This window comes from Canis lupus, chromosome 7 (genome assembly GCF_048164855.1).
Source record: "Canis lupus baileyi chromosome 7, mCanLup2.hap1, whole genome shotgun sequence".
Taxonomy (NCBI): Eukaryota; Metazoa; Chordata; class Mammalia; order Carnivora; family Canidae; genus Canis; species Canis lupus.
In genome coordinates, this window is record NC_132844.1 from 71663676 (window position 1) to 71677474 (window position 13799).

A 13799-nucleotide genomic window follows, 5' to 3' on the forward strand; every position below is an offset into this window, starting at 1 on the left:
CTGCCTAGCACAGAGTCTCTCACTTCACCGTGTGAATCAGGGTGAAGGCAGCCTGAAGCTCCACAGATGTTTATAGTTTCTGTTCTACTTTCCATGGTCCTTTCCACAGGACACCACTGCCAGTAGGCAAAGTGGGAATAATGACTGAGAAAAGGAAACATGGGGAGCACATGGGACCCCAGCAACAGGGGGCCAGGACAAGAGAGGCACCCATAAGGAGGTGAAGGGGGTACGGGTGTCAGCGCTGCCTCAGGTGTGTAGGCACCCCGTCCCCATGGGACAAGGCTGAGGGCTGCAGACCAGGCGTCTGCACAGACATAAAGCTAGGGGGAGAGTGGGTGGGCTCAAAGATGTTCTTGAAGATTTCCCCAGTGGGAGCTGGGGAACGATTTAAAAGGAGCACAACAGAACTAAGCAAATTAAGGGATAAAATATTTATTTATGGGGAAAATTTTAAACTGACTCAAAAGGAAACTTAATCATAAGTCTACAAAATGCTCAGTTGTGACTAACATTTCATGGTCATAATAATGTAAACACTGCACACTGAGCTCATCAAAATTATCAAGTTATTATATGAGGAAGATGGGAGTGTGTGAAAGAAGAGCCAATTCAGTGAAGAAGTCCCATAAACCTGAAGACCAGAGAACCAGTCTGAGAAGCAGGCTACTTAAAAGCACAGGAATGACTTGTGCTCATCAGCAGGCCCCCCTGCTTCTCCCATCACCTCTCCCACATCCTGGGCAACCACTAAACTACTGTCTTTCTCTGTAGATTTGCCTTTTATGGACATTTCTTAAAATGTCACCTTGATTTCTTTGTCACTTTCCCATTTATCCCCTTTCCCACTGCTCACCGTGTCTGCACCCTGGGAGACCATCCTCCACCCACCACTTAGGGAGTGGACTCCTGTATCTCCAGATGCTCCTGTGCCTTCTGCCTGCCACTTGAGTTTGGCAAATGGGAAGCTCCAGCCCATTTACTCAGTAAGTAGTGTGTCCAATGCTCACTGATCTGAGCAGTGTTGACATGTTCTGTGTGCTAATCCTTGGTTGCTAGCATGCGTGGCAAAGATTCCTCCCAATACATGGCCTGTCTTTCCATTTTCTTGATGACGTCTTTAGATGAACAGCACTTATTAGTCATAACTAATAACATAAAGGAAATCTTTCTCTATTGCAAATGTCTTCCGAGTTCTGCTAACCAAGTTCTTTCTTTAAAAAAAAAAAAAGATTTTATTTATTTATTCATGAGAGACACAGAGAGAGATATGAAGAGACCCAAGCAGAGGGAGAAGCAAGCTCCATGCAGGAAGCCCAACCTGAGACTCAATCCCAGGTCTCCAGGATCATGTCCTGGGCTGAAGGTGGAGCTAAACAGCTGAGCCACCTGGGCGTCCCCAAGTTCTCTTTTTATCAGAATCATAAAGATCTTTTTCTGTAATCTTTTCTGAAATTTTATAGATTGTAATCTATTCGTTTTTGCATGTGTATGGTGTGAAAAAAAGGTTCACATCTATTTTGTTGCTTCACAAATGGCCAGTAGTTGGTTCACTTTTACTGAAAAACTCCATCCTTTCTCCTCTCTCCTCAAGTCCTATCTCTATCAACAATCCATATCCACGTATATATGGGATTATTTCTAAATTCCTTAAGTGGTACACTGGCCTCCTTTTTCATCTCTGACAATTTCCTTCTGAATATCCTAGCTTTATAGTTTCTGTTGGATTAAATAAATCCATAAATGTTGTGTTCTGATCTGACTTCGAGAGTGTCTTTGCAACCATTGAAGATTGAGAAGCACCTTTCCAAGTTCAACAAAAATGTTTCATCTTAGCTGGCAACATGCATGTCAGGTAACTAATGTTTTTGGCTGCTCTCGTGTGTCCCTGAATGACGGTATAAGTGCCATGAGTATTGATTTTCAGGTTAAAACAATTTTTAGCAAATAGGTGAATTTGTAAATATGCAACCTGTGAATGCTAAGGCACGACTATAAGTGTGTCGTTTGGCCCAACAGGTGATGTGTCTGATGGATGCCAAGGGGCTGAGCATGAGTGGAGTGGGGTGCTCTTAGGTTCCATGGGAGCATGTGGAGACATTGAATAAATTAAAATCTCAATAAAAAAATCAAACCTCATATATAAAAATCTTGAATGGTTTTAAATTCTTAAAAATCCCAATCTACATTGGCCCCATCGGAGTTCTTAAATTTGTTTATTTCTCCTTGTATCACTCCCTGAGGAGCATTCTGACAGCTTACTGATTGTGTAAACTGTTCACACTAAAAGGACTTCCCAGAATTCGGGTAGGTCTTCAGTTTCACGTTTCGTAGTAGGGAGATAGATGTTGGTCTTTCCAGACCCTAGTTCCAATATTTACCCCTTTTCCATGGAGCATCTGATTCCCGCCTCCTCACGTGTCTGCCGAATTTCCTCCTGTTCTCTGTATCTTCTCAGAGGCCAATCTGCTCAGAGAACCAAAGGAGAGAAAGAAGGAGTAAGTTATAGTGGGAGCACAGACGAAACATGTGGGGGGAAGAAGAGGGACTCGGAGGGGCCCGCGGGGAGGAGTGCACGTGCTGAACCCTCCCACTCGAGCACACACCCTCGGTCCCCTACACACCGCCCCGTGGACCCACCCCTTGGTCTCCACGCACAGGCAGAGATCTCTGCGGGGTCTGTGCGGGGCTGCACGGCGTTGGCCCAGCTGCGGGAGAAGCAGAACTCCCCAGCCATCGCCATCGCCCCCACAGAGGACACCCGGGGGAGAGGGAGTCACAGATGAAAGATGTCTCCTGTGGAAACATCTTGGAAGAATCAGACCCTTGTGAGGAGGGACTGCTCACTTTCTTCTTATTTCCTTTCTCACAAAGGCTTTGTCCGTATCCGAGTTTAAGGAACTTCAAGGACAAGTTCACGTGGCTGCCGACCTACCTGGCCGAGGCCCGGACGCTGAGCAGGTGAACCCCGCCGTCACTACCAGGTGCCCGAGGATTCCCACACCTACCTGCATGGGGTACGCTCCAACCACGCGGCACCAGTGACCCCGTCCTCCTGATTTCCTGTGCCTTCATACCTGACATCTTCACCCCTCCTGTTGGGGGTCCCTCTACTCTGGGGTCTCGCCAGGACTACCCTCTGTCTCCTTCCAGGTGACCCGAGCAGGCCGGTTTGGCACCAAGGGCTTGGCCGTCATATTTGTGTCAGAAGAAGATGATGCGGGGATCCCTGGGTGGCTCAGCGATTTAGCGTCACCTTTGGCCCAGGGCGCGATCCTGGGGTCCCGGGACTGAGTCCCACATCGGGCTCCCAGCGTGGAGCCTGCTTCTCCCTCTGCCTGTGTCTCTGCCTCTCTCTCTCTCTGTCTCTCATCTCATCTAAAAAAAATTTTTTTTTAATTTTTAAAAAAAGAAGAAGAAAATGATGCCAAGATCGTCACTGAGGTGCAGGGAGGTGCTGAGGGTAGAGCAGTGAGCTGCCCAATGACACAGACACTTCCTCCTACGGTGAGGATGGGCCTCAGGCAACTGGCCCCTCAACTCTTCAGTCGATTTGTTCCTTAGTGTGTTTGTTCTGAACCATATGGTGCCTATACCGGGCACCCGAGGCATGAGGGGCCTCACAAGTTGCTGCCCCCGATCTTGGGATGTTTATTCCTATGTGGGGTCCCTCTTCTCTCTCATCCAATTATTCCTCTTTCTACACCCCGTGTCTCCCCTCTGACCCCACATCCCACACAAACACCCGTGTGTATAGGGTCTGAGTGTCTGCCAATCCACGCGGCCTCTTCACGCCTCATTGTCCCTGTGTCACGTTTCCTCTGTGGATGTGCGGCCACGGGAGAGGGCTCACCCGTCCTTCTGGGATGTGACACTCTGTTCAAGAGACAGGCTGAGGGACACACTGCTGCCACCTGCCCTGGGACCCCCACCCCCGCCCCACGGCTTTCCCCCTGTGGTGCATCACCACCACTCCTGGAACCTCATTTCCTGATTTCTCAGAATTTTTCAAACAATATTAAAATGAACCGTGCATGCATCTGTGGTACCTGTGAGTTTGGGGTGAGGTTGGTTAGGGCATGATTCGGGGTTGATTCCTGTAAGGGCTTTGGGCTTATGTACTGGGCTGTGGAACCCAGGTCAGAGGGCAGTTGTGTGGTTTCCTTTTCTTCTAATTTTTTTTTTTTTTTATGATAGTCACACACAGAGAGAGAGAGAGGCAGAGACACAGGCAGAGGGAGAAGCAGGCTCCATGCACCGGGAACCCGACATGGGATTCGATCCCGGGTCTCCAGGATCACGCCCTGGGCCAAAGGCAGGCGCCAAACCGCTGCGCCACCCAGGGATCCCAGTTTCCTTTTCTTCTAGACTCTTTGTCTGCCTTGGGGATCTTGGTCAGGCTGGCACCATGGACAAGACAAGAAGTGTTCTCTCCTTTTCAAGTTTGGAAGATTTTGGGAAGGATTGGTGTTGATTCTTCCTCGGTGTTTGGTAGAGTTCACCGCTAAAAGCATCTGACCAAGGGCATCTCTGTGGTTTGATTAGGGGTTTAATATTCTTACTAGTTATGGGTCTTGTCACGGCTGTTTCTTCATAATTACATCTTCGCAGGTTGCCTGTTCCTAGGGATTTGTTCATTTCATGTAGGTTTTCCAATTTTTTTCATGTATTCATGTTATTTCCCTAAGGCCTTTCCACACTCATTAACTGTAGGTTTTTAATTGTTAACCTATTGTACTTCACAAAATGTGTAGCTCTTAAATTATGTAATTAAGAGAGGTTTTTCAAAGAATGGAAGGATTACCCAAATATCCATGACCATAAATAAAAATTGGTATGTTTTATAGATTAATCTTTCCAATTAGTTTCTTTAATTTTTTTTATTTGGACATAGTTAACAGAAAGGTTAGTTAGTTTCAAGTGTAAAAGAGAACAACTCCACCTCTCTGCTTCCCACAGTGTAAGTAACACCACAGAATGATGAGCCAGTACCACTGATGGCATTCCCTGTCTCTCCCTGCCTTTATTCCTAGGACTTCTTCATTCTAGAACCTCTGCCTCGTGCTCTCCTTCACCCATTGCGCCTGTCCTCCCACCTGCTTGCCTCTGGCAATCACCTTGTTCTTGATATGTATAGATAGGAGTCTACTTTTTGATTTTTTACTCATTTGATTTGTTCTTTAGATTCCACATATGAGTTAATCATAGGGTGTCTGTCTTTCTCAAGTCTGACTTGTTTCACTTGGCACACAAACCACATGTAGGTCCATCCCTGTTGTCACAGATGGCAAGATCTTATCCTGACTTATGGCTGCAGAATATTCTATTGTGTGCATCCGTGCTAGTGTGTATATAACCAATCCTTGTCCTCCTGTCTCTGGGTGGACACAGGTGGCACCCGTGTGGATTTGAAAAGCATCACATTCTCATCATTAGCCGGGATGAGCGCCCCCTGGTGTCCAGAGCCCTGTCCAGGTTCTAGGAGCTGAGAGAAACCCTGGAGAGGGCCTGGGAGGAGAGACGGCAGCTGGCTCCTGAGGCCGCACCTGGAGAGGACGGTAAGGGACCTGCCACCACCCTCTGCTCTCAGATGGATTCTGACTGAGAAGCCTGGGTGGGGTCTGCACTGAAAGTCAGGTGGAGATGTCAGAGCAGAAACCTGGGCATCAGTGTAGAGATGAAGAAGCTTCTGGGCAGCCCTGGGCTCCACAGGGGTCAGGCTCTGGGCTGTGGCAGGGGCTGCAGAAGAGGAGAGCTCAGGGGATTCTGAGGATTCTGTATCTCTCTGCAGCTCCTCTCTCCGGGCCCTCGATGGTCAAACCAGGGAAATTCACTGAGTAGAGACTCTTTTTTGGACTCCTTCTTTCTAGATTTTTCAAAACTCAGTTAAACCAAAATCATTTCTTACATGACTCAGCAGCTCACTGTCTACATCCTACTCCATGGTGTGGACGTGAGGACTGGGTTACAGGCCTGAGATCCCAGCTCCCCGGGGCCCCCTGCCCCCTGCAAAGGTCCAAGAGGGGTCCCTTTGCTGGCCTCACCCCTGGTACCCAGAAGTCTCTCTCCCAGTGCAGGGATGGGGCAGAGCTGGGAGTGTACATCTGCTGGGAGTGCACTCCGGCCCCACATGGTGAAGAGTAAACCAGGGATTTCGTTTGACACACCTCCACCCCAGGTACTGACCCCCATACCTGGGGGTTGAGCAAAGTCCACAAGTACAACTAAGGCCCAGTCACCCTAAACATCCTTGTCCTGTTGACAGAGCCCATGTGAGCACCCCAATCCCTGCTCCTCCCTGGCACCTCTCACACACTCAGCACCACCATCTGCCTGGAGTCCACCAGGACCAATGCCGTTAAGTCCTTTCCCTCCCCTGCATCAGTCACCCCGGCCCCCCAGGATCTCCTGCACTCTCACTCCACAAGGCTCTGCACACTCCTACCCTGCCTCCTCTCATGCCCCCTCCCCAGCTCCTGAACCCTCCACTGCACCCCAGGAATGTTCAGCTATGACCAGCAAATACCCAGGGTCCCCTCTCCTCACAGCTCTAACAGAATCCAGGTCCCCCTGAGGACCCGGATCCCCATGCAGTCCTCTCCCGTGGGATATATCCTCTCCCATGGACCTGGCATCCCTGGGATGGGAGGTGGGTGAGCCTTTGGTACCTCCAACACCCAGCCCCCTCTTCTCTCTGCTAATGATCTTGTTTCCTAAGTCACTGAACACACGGAACACATTAGAGGACAATTTTACAGATTTCTCCCACCATCTACTCATGTCCTAGCACCTGTACCCACTTGATGGGCCTTCCTGTCCTTTAGCACAGGTGACCCATCCAGTTGTGCGAGCCAGAGCCAGTCCCTCCGCTGCTGCCCAACACCTCATCCCTTCTTATCAACTTACAAGTCCTGGTCCAGAAGTTACTTCCCCGTTAACATTTTCCTCATCGGTGTTGGTCCTCAACTAGATCATTGTGGTGGCCGTGACAATACACGACCCTGACTCTCAGCTTGAGGAAGTGTAACTGAGCCATGGCCTCGGCTGTGTGCTCTCAAATCTGACGCCATCTCTGCCCAGAGATGACACTTCCTATGGAATTCCTCCAGCCAATGCTTGGGAACAGCAAGGAAACTGAGGCAGGACTCTTCCTCTTCTCCCGGCTGACCTGGGCTCTGGACTCCCCGACACCCTGGTGAGCTTGCCTTACTCTGCACTGGGTCTAGGGTGCTTCCAGCCAACCTCCCTTCTCTCTCTCCTTCCCTCAGCTTCAGACTGGCATCAAGATCTGATGTCTCCTAGCCTTTCGGCCTCCTTCCCCATGTCTTCTCACAAGGAGTTCTCCTAACCAGTCCAATTCCTGGCATTATCATGCTGTACTTGTGGCTGTTCATATGGGACACCAAAACACAAGTGGCATCAGGAATGGCCCAAGAATGGGGGCACAAAAGGGGATTTGGGACGAGATGAGCTCACGCACTGTCTGGTAGGAAAGGAAGACACTATAGTGGGGATACAGCTTTCACCAAAATAGCCCAAAGTCCCTATGCTCATGTGCCTTTGTTCTAGATGCTTCTCAAGAGTGAGATGGAGCCACTGGAGCATTTTCAGTGAAGACATGACACAACCTCACTCACATCAGCAGAATTGCTGTTCTGGGTGGTGAAAGTGGCCCTGGGTGGCAGGTGTTGGGGTGGCAGCAGGGCCCCAATCAGGAGTGAGAGGGGGTGTAGCAGGACAAGAGGCCCTGAAGGATGAGAGACAGAGAGAAGGGCTGCAGACATAGGTGGAAGGAGAGAAGCAGAGGTGAAGGTTCTACAGCAGTGGAATCCTCACGTTTAAATCCGTGGTTATACAGATTTTTAATAAATTCCTATCTACAGGGCTTAGCAAGACGTTGGCATCTAGTACGTGCTACCCTGTGTGCGGCTGCCTGAAAACCAATTGCCTCCTTATGATAATCAGATAATACCCAGAGCGGGAATACATATGCCCTTATCTTGGCGTTCCTTCCCACACGGGCAATGCGTGGACGCGGTGAGGGCCCGGTGACGGCCCAGAACACTTGCCACTTCCAGGTGATCAACGCTTGTCCAGGCTTCAGCTGAAATAACAGCAACAGATGTGCTTCCGTGCCCTGAGGAGACGTCCCGGAGGCCACAGACAACCTGGGGCTCGGGAATGGAGGTAATCGGGACGCGGTCACCGATCTAGCGTTTGGGACAACCCAAGAGCTCTGTGAGTCTGAGCGCTGCTGTATGGTCCCCTGTCTGCAGGAAGGGCCAAAGTCACCCCACAGATCAGACTGCCGCTGTTCAGGGGCTAGGAGGTTGTGCAGCACGCCTGGGGTCAACAGGAAGGACACGGGCCTCAGTGGGACTCCGTGGCTGCCGCCTCAGACACAGCTTCTCCAGGTAAAGAGAAAAGCCCTGTCTCTCCATCTCTGCTCCCAGGGCAGCTGACTGTGTGCTGTCAGAGTCCCTGGGGATGCGTTTCCTCCTAGAAGAGTCCAGAAGGAGACAGGTAGGCGGTGGGAGGTAAGAGAGTCCAGTTCAGCGAGTATTCTGGAAAGGGCAGTGAGGACCAGGGGCAGAGTCCAGCCTGAGAGTCTCTCCCTAGTAGTGTCCTCAGAGCCCTGGGCCAGGACTCAGGAAGAGGGGGTGACAAAGTGGTCACCTGGTCACCGTGCAGGAGGAGAGGGGTCAGGGCAAAGTCCCGGGTCCCCGGGAAGGCCTGGATCTCAGGGTCCCCGGATGGAGGGCAGGTGAGGTGTAGGGAAGCCCAGCGCTGGCGGTCCCCACCTCCCGGGGTTTGACGTCATCTCGCGGCCTGGCTCGGGTCCTCCTGCCCGGAGACTCCTGACGCGGTCCCGGCTCGCACTCCCATTGGGTGCGAGGTTTCCGGAGGAGCCAATCAGCGGTCCCGGGTCCCGGGCTCTAGAGTCCTCCCGAGATCTGCGGGGACGCCGCTACCCCTCCCACCCTGAGGGTCAGGGTCGTGGGCCCCCAGCGCTCGTCCTGCTGCGGTCGGGGGCCCTGGCCGCGACCCTGACCCGGCCGGGGAGTGCGGGCGGGAGCGGGGGGGCCGCCCGGCGGGGACGCGGGACCCGGGGAAGCCGCCTCTCCGCCGCCCCCGGCCCCCGCGGCCAGGACTCCCCGGTCCCTCCCGCCTCCGCCCCGCTCCCCCGCGCCCCCCCGGCCCCCTTCGGCGCCCACAGGCTCCCATCCCTGAGCTGTTTGAGCACCGCCGTGCCCCGGCCGGGCCGCGGGGACCCCGCTGCGTCGCCCCCGCGCCCCGCCCCCACTGCTCTGCGCCCTCCTCCCTCCTCTGCTCCCCTGGCCCAGCGGAGGGGGGTCTCGGCCCGTCGGTGCTTGGTGTCCCTCGGAGCTGCTGCTCTCACTCCCTTGTTGAGGGTGAAACTCTGGATGCGTGGGGGCACCCGGGGGACTTAGTCGTTGGAGGGAGAGACCGGTGATTCCTGCTCAGGCGGGGATCCCGGGGTTCTGGGGTGGAGGGGGGCTCCACACTAAGCTGGAAGTTGGCTTGAGATTCTCTCTGCCTCTCTCTCTCATATTTAAAAAAAAACGGATGCGAATTTGTTTTCTTGCTTTCCTGCCGCGAGGGGTTGACGGGTTAATCTGAAAAGAGGATTCCTGAAGTCTGAGAGAGGAACTAAACAGAAGTCCTGGGAACCTTCCAGAGTCTGACCCTTGCTGTGCTTGGGGGGGGGGGGGGGGGCGACGCAGGAGAACCTGTGAGGAGCCTGCATGGAGGGGACTGTGCCCAGCCTGTGCTCAGTGCATCCTGGGCTTTGACAGGGTCACTTCTCAGCTGGGTCATCGTGGCTGCTCCCTAGTCCCTGTCCCTCCAGTGGACCCTTGTCCCACCAGGCCTGGGATCACAGGGACTGGGACTCTCCTCCTCCAGGATCTTGTGCAGCAAGCGCTTCCCGTGACCAGGGGGGCCTAGGCTCAGGTCTGGGTCAGGACTCAGCCCCCAAGTTTTCAGTGTCTATTTTTGATTTGTTTCTTAGAGATTTTGGCCTGTTCTTCTTCTTGGGTACAAGGCCTGGTCTCATGCTGCCCAGCTGTCCCCCAGTCTGGGACAGCCACAGGGGTCCTTCGGTCTCTTCTCATGTCCACGAGGCCCAGTGAGTCCCTGCACAAAGGAGTCGCTGTGGAATTGCAAGATGACTTTTCAGACCCATCCATCTCTTCACCTCCTTCTGGGAGCTGTTCTGGATCATTCTGTCCATCTTTCCCTCATATCTTTTAAAAAGCAGATTCTGGAGTTAGAGACAGGAGTGGATTAAGGATCCACTCCTTATTAGATTGGTTAGTTTCTATCTTCCTTGCTCACCTGCCTGCCCCCCCCCCCCCCCGCCCCTGGCTCTACTGAGCCTAGTTCTGGCTCCACTCCTAATTCATAGCATGATGAAGCAGAGTTTGAGGTGAATCCACATTTGTCTGGAATGCATGACCCATAATCTGGGTATCCCTTTTCTGAAGGGAGAACTGTAGTTGTTTCCTGTGCTGTGCAGGAGGGATGCTGTGGGAGGAGGACATGGGGACGTGGTGGAGGAGACCAGCGCTGGTGAGGAAAGTGGTCCCTGCCATGAGAACCTGTGGCCTGGGGGTCATCTAGAAGAGACAGGTGCTCTATGCTGATCCTTTCCCCAAGTGGCAATTGAGTGCGAGACACAGGAACACTATTGAGGCATCTAGGACACCTCAGGGCAGCAAAAACAGGCTAAATGTGCCCACCTGGTAGGGCACATCTTCTGGTGGTGAGGGGCGGACTGTGTGCTAGTAGCTAAGGAAGTGTGTGTGTGAGAGGTTGGGAAGTGCAGGGAGGAAGGGGACTCAGAGTGGACCTGTGTGGTGACAGGGAAGATGGCTATTTAATGATGGCATGTGTGAGCCAATCAAATCACTTAACCTCTGCGTGACCTTGGTTTCCTTGACCATGAATTGGGGTTGGTACCTTTCGCCATCTCACAGGATTATTATGAAGCTTTAAATGATTCAATTCACCTAATCCCTTAAAACATTGCCTGAAATTTTTATCAACCAGAACCCCGGAGAAGGGAGTCCCACCAATGTAGCTCCTGTTTTCTTATTATTATTATTGGGAGTCCTCGTTGGGAGAATCACAAGCACTTAATTGAACCTGGAGGCCAGGTGGTCTTCATGCAGATTCAATGGCAGGGCCACAGCGGTGGGGCTGAGGGGTCCTCTGATCACTCCCTGGCCTTGGGTGTCACAGCTGCACTGGATTCTGAGGGCTGTTGACTCCCTGCAACTTGGGCAAGCAAGAGAACAAATCGTCTGAAGATTTTCACCTTTTATTTTTAGTGATTCCATACAGCGGCATGTTATAGCCAATGATTGTGGTTTCAAGTTTATTTTAATCTGTAGCAAAGTTTTGTAATGATTTTCTAATCTGTTTCTGAGTACCAGAGTACTCTGTGGCCCTGCATTATGAGGCACCTACCTTCATTTTGCTAATGCTTATTCTGAATAAAAGTTTTTCCTTGCAAAAAAAAAAAAAAAGGTCTCTTTTTTGTCTCAGGGTGATGGGCACAGGTAGTCCCTCATGCTGCATATGGCATGTGTATCTCTCCTCATCTCAGAAGGTAGCACAATGGCCACCCACTTCTGGATGGTTCCATCCCCTTCTTCCTGGTCCCCACAAGCTCCCTGTCTTAGGTCTGATGCTCCCTGGCACACTGCCAGGTCAGGGTGATACCTGCAGGGCAGGAGCCCAGGGCACATAGCCCCTCAGGGTGACCCTATTGTCGGGGGTGGGGGTAGTGGGTCATGTGTGTTCTGGGAGGCTCTGTGGGAGACCAAACAGGGAGGCTAAGGCAAGGCCTTCTGGAAAAGCATAGGCTCCACAAACCAAGATGCCATGACTCCTGAGGGTTTGGCTGCTTATGGGGGTGAGGCAGGGGTGTTCCCTCTCAGGAGGTAGAAGGAACCCACTCTAGCCAGGCCCGGGCTGAAGACAAGGGGTGGGAACCCCTTCTGACATTTCGCTCCAAGGGAAGAGCCTTTTCAAAGACTCTCCACCGTCTTACCAAGCCTGTAACTCAGTATTCCTAGGTAAGTATTTATAGGTACTCACAGCTACAGGATCTCTGGGGGGAAGAGGCTGAAAGGTGAAAACACGAGCCTCAGAGCTAGTCCTGTGCTCTCCTGAGAAAACTTTCTCCCGGCCTGGGCCTAAGAAGAGTGAGTGACACGGCAGTGCCCCAGGGACTCAGGATGGGGGAGCTGCCCTCAGCATATGCCCCCCCCACTAGCTGTCCTGCACCCCTGTGTGTGATCACCCCTGGGCACCCCCCACGGCTCTGGAGAGAGGGCTGCCCCCCACTGGGGCTGGGCAGAGCTGCAGGGCTGGCCTGTGGGAAGTCCTTCCCAGTGGGGTTGGTGTTCCTGCCCGCAGCTCCCAGTACCTGTGCAGCCACAGGAAGCACTGCTCCTCCAGTACATCTTGTCCCTCCGCAGAGTGCCACGGCCTCCCCTCGGTGCTGCTGAGAGCCAATGAGGAGGCCACCAGAGGCAGCCCTGTGTCCAAATTCGGGTCACCGCCCTTTTTGTAGCCATCCTGCCACTGCCCCAGGGTCCTGATGTCCTCCTGGAGCTCACGGTCATGGGGCGCTGCGGGGTGGGGGCCTGCCCACCTCCTCCCCGGGACCAGGCAGGGTCGGAGAGGGCAGAGCCTGCCTCCGAAGCCCCTGCAGCATCTGCCCCTGCAGCCGCCCTGGCTCCTCCGTGGGGAACATGCACTCTCTAGACTGGATGTGGTGATCCAGCAGGAAGGATGGTCGTGGTCTTGCTCCTGCGTCCCTCACATGGCTCCTAACACCTTTGTCATCCCCTCAGTGATGAGAGTCACAGGAGCATCTCTTCTGAGATTGCGTCCCCAGGTCCGGAAAGCTCTGGGACGGACCTCGGTGCCACCGTCAGCCTGCACCGGAGCTCAGGGCAGAGCGTGGCCCTCCTGTCCCATGGGAGCCCTCAGACTGCAGGACTGCATCGGTGCCTGTGCGGGACCAACTGGCCAAGTGGGGTTTCCCTGCTCCTGTAGGACCCGCTGGTGCGACCTGAGCAGCCTCCCGCTCGCCTCTGGTTGTGCCTCTCCCGGGGTCCTGCCTGCATTCCACATGCAGCCCCTGCCCTGCCCCTCTCCTGGGCTAATCCCTCATGACCTTAACTAGAAATTACTAACCTCCGTCCTGACTCCCTGGGCCCAGTGCCACCCAACCTCGCTTATGCCAACTGCTGACTGCTTGGAACCCCCACCATCGACCCAGATCATCCGCACACATCAGAGTCTACGCAGCCCACCTGTGAGGACACTTCCCCTGAGCCCTGGGCTATCTGGCCTGTGAACTCTGTGAGCCAGGTCTCTGCTTTCCGTGGGACATTCAGGACGAGCCTGTCGCCCAGCGCTGTCAGGATGCCTCACCAGCGTAGGCACGGGCTGGGAGGAGTATGGGCACCTCCCCGTCTCAGCCGTCAGCTCTGTGAGGACAAACGCCAGGGATCCCGCCTGGTTCCCCGCAGACAGGGACCTGAACCGAGTCGGTGACCCACAGAGTCCGCCTAGGTAACAACTTAGTGATGTCACACAGCTCCCGCCCCCTGGGCACTGGACCAGCCTCACTCTGGAGGGACAGCTTGTGCACCTGCTGCCCCGCCTGACCCTGGGGGACACTCGGCAGGAGGGTCTCCCAGCCCCGGGGGTCGGGGTGAGGGCTTGGCACGGTCCCCCTGCTTCTCCCCAGGCCCCAG

At 53.5% G+C, this 13799-nt stretch overlaps 1 long non-coding RNA gene across 2 annotated transcripts; it reads right to left on the bottom strand.

Moving 5' to 3' along the window:
* Positions 1-9767: 9767 nt before the first annotated feature.
* LOC140637326 (uncharacterized) lies at positions 9768-13710 on the bottom strand. Of its 2 annotated transcripts, none has more exons than XR_012034502.1 (3): positions 12458-13710; positions 11170-11301; positions 9768-10268 (listed from the first exon to the last, which is right to left on the bottom strand). It is a non-coding gene; the product is annotated as an uncharacterized lncRNA (long non-coding RNA). The 2 variants fall into 2 exon arrangements; XR_012034501.1 differs by lacking the exon at positions 9768-10268 and having other exon boundaries at positions 10450-11301; positions 12458-12943; positions 13353-13710.
* Positions 13711-13799: the final 89 nt, after the last annotated feature.